The sequence below is a fragment of the Podarcis vaucheri genome, assembly GCF_965113315.1.
Source record: "Podarcis vaucheri genome assembly, chromosome: 15".
NCBI lineage: Eukaryota > Metazoa > Chordata > Lepidosauria > Squamata > Lacertidae > Podarcis > Podarcis vaucheri.
The window spans coordinates 793,075-799,446 of record NC_138753.1 but is presented as its reverse complement, the minus strand read 5'-3'; the positions used below and the strand labels follow the sequence as shown (position 1 = coordinate 799,446).

General features: G+C 49.5%; 1 long non-coding RNA gene across 1 annotated transcript; it reads left to right on the top strand.

The window, feature by feature from the left end:
* Nucleotides 1-2,348: 2,348 nt before the first annotated feature.
* Nucleotides 2,349-5,970, top strand: LOC309520349. Its single transcript, XR_014214225.1, has 2 exons — nucleotides 2,349-5,111; nucleotides 5,146-5,970. It is a non-coding gene; the product is annotated as an uncharacterized lncRNA (long non-coding RNA).
* The last annotated feature ends 402 nt before the right edge of the window (nucleotides 5,971-6,372 follow it).

The window sequence follows — 6,372 nt, the reverse complement described above, 5'->3', positions numbered from 1 at the left end:
GCGCCAGAGTGAGTCCCAATGCTTAGGTGATATATAATTATTGCAAATAAAATAACTAACGGCAAAAGCGTCTGGGTGGTTTGCAAAGGGGAAAATTAAAAACGTAAAATACAATAGAAAACTAAGCTCTAACACAGAATAAAACCAGTGACAGTGAATGGCAACGAATTTAAAAAGCAGTGGAAAATATTTACGACTGGTGAAGTCTTTACCTGACACCTATGAAGCTCCTTGTAGAGGCACTTGGAAGACCCCCTGGGGCTGCCAACACCAAAAAGCGTCTGTCTCTAGTAGCTGACCTCATAACATCTTATATTTGTAGAGTTGGAAGGAACCCCCTGCAATTCAATTGTTTCCCTTCGTTCTGCCTTGCATCCGTATGTGACACAATTGGCAGAAGAGAAACTCGCAGGCATGGGACGTGCATGCTCATAGCATTGGGTAGGGGCATATTTCAAATTAAAAGCGAATTAAATTGTTTGGAAAGAGCTGCCTGTCGCCAGCACCAAATGGAAGTCCAGCACCACAAGTGATGGTTTTCAAGTGAATTCCAGAGGGCTGGGCCAGCGCCTTTTCCTTTCTGCACATTTTCGCACTGAGCATTGGTCCATGGCAAAAAGGAACCCCAGATGGCGCATATGCTTTTGCCATGTTGCAAACACGGAATCCAGCCCTGATTTGGTACATCCTGGTCCTTGCTGAAGAACTTTGCGCTTCTTGGGGGGGAAGAGAGACCTATATAAGCAAATCATCTTCTTCCTGCCGGTTTGTGTGAACGGGGTTGCCCAACCGTTTCCCTCATCAAGGCGCACATGGCTTGCTTTGTCAGCCCTCCGTCATTGTGCAATGCCAGCCGGTCCCAGTGCCCAGCACACCCACCTGCAAAACATGCCTTTTCTAGCTTTTGGTGATTCACTGGGGCTCCCATTCGGCAGCCCAGGCAAAACAGATTCAGGCAGGCAGCCTGCTCAGAGGCCTCTCTGCTGTTTCCTGTTTGTTCTTAACCTGAGGTACCACTTTAGCTAATGGGGCCTCCTGCTGCCGCCACGCCGCCGGAGCACAATTTCTGTTCTCATCCTGAAGCAAAGTTCTTAACCTGAGGTACTATTTCTGGGTTAGCGGAGTCTGTAACCTGAAGCGTATGTAACCTGAAGTGTCTGTAACCTGAGGTATCACTGTACAGTGGTACCTCGGTTTAAGAACAGTCTAGTTTAAGAACAATTCGGTTTGCAAACTCCGCAAAACCGGAAGTAGTGTCCTGGTTTGCAAACTTTACCTCGGTCCAAGAATGAAAGCCGAATGGTGGAAGGGCACTGGCAGAGGGAGGCCTCATTAGGGAAAGCCACGCCTCGGTTTAAGAATGGTTTCGGTTTAAGAACGGACCTCCAGAATGGATTAAGTTCGTAAACCAAGGTACCACTGTACTGCCCTTTATCCAAGGATCACAGGGTGGTTTATAAAATGAAAATACAACACATACCATAGTAACAAACAAAAGCACTGCCAGACGCACACATAGATGGTTTAATTAGCCACAGGCATGGGAGTAAAGGAATGTGTTTGCCTGGCACAGAGATGGCTCTGTGCCCAGCCTCCATGGTCACCAGATGCCGGGCACTACGGGAGGGGAGAGAGCTTTGGTGCATGGGAATTATAGAGCGGGGACACCGGGGGGTCATTTAGTCCAACCCCCTGCAATGCAGCAATCACAACAAAGGAAATCCTGACAGATGGCCAACCGGCCTCTTTAAAAACCTCCAACGAAGGAGTCTGCCGCCTTCTGAAGTGGCCCATTCCACTGCTGAACAGTTCTTATCAGCAAGATGTTCTCCCTAAGGTTGCGTCAGAATCTCCTTTGATTCATCGGTTCGCTGGAGGTCTTTAAACAGAGCTTAGGTGGCCATTTGTCAAGGATTCATTAGCTGGGATTGCTGTGTTGCAATTCTACGATAGGCAGCGATAAGACCTGTGAGAGCTAGCTCACTCATACGCCCATTTTACAGATAGGGATTGGCAAGGCCAAGATGGAGAGACGTCTAGCCGAGCCCCAGACCACACATGGAGGTTTTGTGGTTCAAGGTCAGCAACCTTTTTCAGCCGTGGGCCGGTCCACCGCCCCTCAGACCATGTGGTGGGCCGGACCATATTGTGGGGGGGGGAGATAAAGAATTCCTAGGCCCCACAAATAACCCAGAGATGCATTTTAATGAAAAGGACACATTCTATTCATGTAAAAAACACGCTGATTCCCAGACCATGCTTGGGCCGGATTGAGAAGGCGATTGGGCCGCATCCAGCCCACGGGCCTTAGGTTGCCTATCCCTGTTCAAGGGATGCGGTGTCAGCCCCAGGTCAAATCGGTTCTTGCGAAAGTCAGGCTGTCTCGCTCCACGGCTGCACATTTACATTTTCCACGATGCCTGCAAAGGCTGCATTTCTGCCCACAGAAAGATGGGCCCTCGCCCAAATGGTCTTGTGATGGCCCTAACCCCCTGAGGTTTATCCAGGTAGCTATCTTATTCTTCCCCAAGACTCCTTTCAGAGCAAGACCCAAGCAAGACTCTTTCAAGGGGGGCATTACTCAGTGGGACCCCCCCTTTCCCTCCAACAATTCATTCATTTGAGGTTTTTTTAAAAAGGCCAGATGGCCATGATCCAGCAGGCTCCTCATACGGAGGCCCAGTGCTTTTTTCCTGGGGGTACGCATATCCCTCAACAGTTTGTGCATTCAAGTTTGGCCTCCTTGAGGGGCAGCATTTCAATATGAGTAGGAAAATGAGAGTACCCCTAAACATTCTTCTTTAGAAAAAAAAGGACTGTGGAGGTCTATTGTGACAGCAGAACCTCCAAGCCCAGCAGCAGTCTACCTCTCAATACCAGGCAAAGCGGAACAACTGGAGACTTGATGTTGCACTCAGATCCCATTTGCAGAATTCCCTTTGGGGCATGAGGTTGACCACTGCGAGAACAGGATGCTGCACTAGGCAGGCTGTAATAATAATAATAATAATAATAATAATAATAATAATAATAATATTTTATTTATAACCCGCCCATCTGGCTGGGTTTCCCCAGCCACTCTGGGCGGCTTCCAACAGAATATTAAAATACAATAACCTATCAAACAGTAAAAGCTTCCCTAAACAAGGCTGCCTTCAGATGTCTTCTAAAAGTCAGATAGTTGTTTATTTCCTTGACATCTGATGGGAGGGCGTTCCACAGGGCAAGCGCCACCACCAAGAAGGCCCTCTGCCTGGTTTCCTGTAACTTGGCTTCTCGCAGCGAGGGAACCGCCAGAAGGCCCTCGGCGCTGGACCTGTGTCTGGGCAGAACGATGGAGGTGGAGACGCTCCTTCAGGTATACTGGACTGAGGCCATTTAGGGCTTTAAAGGTCAGCACCAACACTTTGAATTGTGCTTTGGTTCATCCAGCTGTTTCGGGGATCATGTAACGTTCTTATATATGTCTCTGTGTGTTCGTGTACATATAGAAATCTGGGAGTTTCAAAGGGCTGCTGTGTCACCTGCTACGGACTTCATGCAGCCTTGGCTCCGCCCACCTTTGCCTCTGGCTCCGCCCCACCAGCATGTGGCCCTGAGGAGGTTTCTGATGAGGAAATGTGGCCCACCAGCTGGAAAGGGCTCCCCCTGCCTGCTGCAGAGGGAAGAGATTTGCCCCACTGCCCTGATTTTGTCCATTTGAACCCTGGTCTCTCCCAGGTCCCAGGTCCTCACCCTCTACCCACGGCACCACACATCCTCTAGAGACGTCCTCAAATAGAGGAGAGTGAAAAACAGGCAAAGAAAACACCAGCTCATTTATTTTTGATCACTCGTTTACTTTCAAGTGTTTGGAGAGGGATGTTTGTGCCACTGATGGGCGATTTATCATTTTTAGTTTTACAGGAGAGCAAACATTTGTTCCAGGGAAAGTTTGCTTTTTTTTCAAAGTCTTTTCCCGTCCCACCCGGAAAAAGCACACCCCATAATCTGTAAGTGGAAACGCAAAACGGTTTTGAAACAATTCCCCTTTTGCCCGAGGATGAGGTGCATCCATGATGCCTTCTCGATATTTGTGGGCTGCACATCCCTAACCATTGGTCAGGCTGGCTGAGCCCAGCCACGTCTGGAGGCGGGCCGTAGATGACCAAGCAGCTCTGCCTTCTCCCTGTCACCCAAAAGCAATTCTCCAGTTTCCACCCCCAAAGGGGACCTACTCCTTGCTTATTCTCCCTCTTGCTTTGAATAAAGCCAGTGGGGGAAACCTTTTAAATTTATGACCTCTCCTGCAAGCCGGAGCTCCTTCAGAGCTTTGGTCCACCTGACCTTCTCCCTGCAAGACTTATACCCTTCCTTCGTGGTTTGCCCTTTCTCCCATTTCTTATATGTGGCCCTTTAAAATCTCCACTCATCTGTAATCTCTTTTAGGCACCTCCAATTCCTACAAGGAAGACCTGGCTATTATAAATCCTATTTTATTTTCCCTGGAATAATTACCCAATGCTCTTGGTCCAAATTCAGCGTTGCAGACCACTCAGCGCTCTGGCAGCTCGCGCTGCATGTTCCTAGGAAATCTGATAAGAGTCTGGTAGCTAAGCAAGAGGGGAACTGATATGGTGGACATTGCTACCGTGTCCCCAAGGAGGAATCCTAACGTCTACCTGTCAAATGATGCACTGCAGCTCAACGTGTCACATCCGGAACTTGATTCCCAGTGACTGAATCGGAGAACTGTAGACTTGAAGGGGACCCCGAAGGACATCTAGCCCAACCCTCTGCGATGCAGGAATTGCAGCTAAATCGTTGCATTCAAATATTATTAACACAGCAGATAGGTCATGCGAACGCACCCGCCCACAACTCAAAAGAGACACACACAAAAAAGAAAATCTAAACATTTCTTAAGAGCGTTTTGCCAGGTGATGCTAAAAATCTATCTCCCCAAAGCCCAATCAATGAAAAGCTTCTGTGCATTTAATATGTCCGTTTCGTGGCTCTGTGGCAGTCTTGTGGCGCCTGAAGAGACTTCTTCTTATTATTACTACAGGAGCTTTTGTGGGCGCCTTCCATCGGACGGAGTGGGAGGACATGAGCAGAGCGAGATGAATGAAGTAGGGACACAGGGCGCTGCTTCAGCCGAATCAGACCATTGATCCCCCCCCCCGGTCCGACCAGCGAGGCTGCAATTTGGAGTGTTCCCCCACTCCTTTGGGAGGCAGGGGTCCCACCTGGCTGCCCCCAGGCAGAGCTTTTCAGACTCCTCCTCTCCCTCCCAGCCTCGTGTCTTAAAAGCACTTCTCACCAATAGGCCTGGCTCTTCACCAGGGGGGTCAGTGGTTTGAGCCCACCCAGAGATGGCTGCGGGCGGGATCCCTACACTGTGGGGAACTGGACGAGACAACCTTTGGGTCCTTCCCAACCCTACAATTCCATTATTCTACATAGCTTTCCATTTGTGAAAAAGGCGACCAGAACTATAGAACGGCACAGAATGGAGAATGCAGCCGTTTCTGTAAGAAATCCTGCAGACCCCCTTTTTTCCCTAGAAATCCCAGAAACCAGGCTGGAGGGGGGATATCATGAGCCTCTTACCACCCCAATGGTGGGAATGGAGGAAGCTGTCTTGTGCAGAGCCAGGCCCATCTAGCTCAGTATTGCCTGCACTGACTGGCAGCAGCAGCAGCTCTCCAGGGTTTCAGACAGGCCTACCAGGAGATGCCCCTAGAATTGAACCCAGGACCTTCTGCATCCAAAGCAGGCACTCGACCACTAGAGCCCTTCTTTTAAAAATAAAGATTCCAGTCATCATGGTTGTGAGTGAAGTGAGGAACATGAGCAGCCGCCCGTTTGCCAAGTCAGACTGCGGGTCAGTATTGCCCCCACTGACAGGCAGCTATGGCTCTGCAGGAGTTCAGGCAGGTCTCATCCTGGGAGTTTGAACCCGGGACTTTTGTGCTGCTCCTGCCACCCTTCCCCCAAAGAAAAGAGGTGGGGAGGAAAGAACTCTGCCCAGTGTGAATCATTTTCCTCCGACGACAGAGAATCATGCTGCTTGCAACACAGCCAACCTAATTTTTAACGCTATATAAAAATAAACCGCGGCAATTCTGCAGCCGAGGAGAACTGCTGGCAGAGCCACGGCCTCTACATAGAGAAGCAGTCCCCATATGACGCCTCTTGCTTGCCCCATCCTTGCTGAAGACAGGGTCTTTTGCGTGCCTCCGTTCGGCTACAAGGTAATTCCTCCGATCTTCCATAAGGAGATTGTCTTTTTCTTAACTGACAGGTGCCAAGAAGGATCACCCTTGAGCGCTTAAAACTCTTGCACAATTATCCATGCCCCGCAAGCTGCAAGATGCTGTCGTGATCATT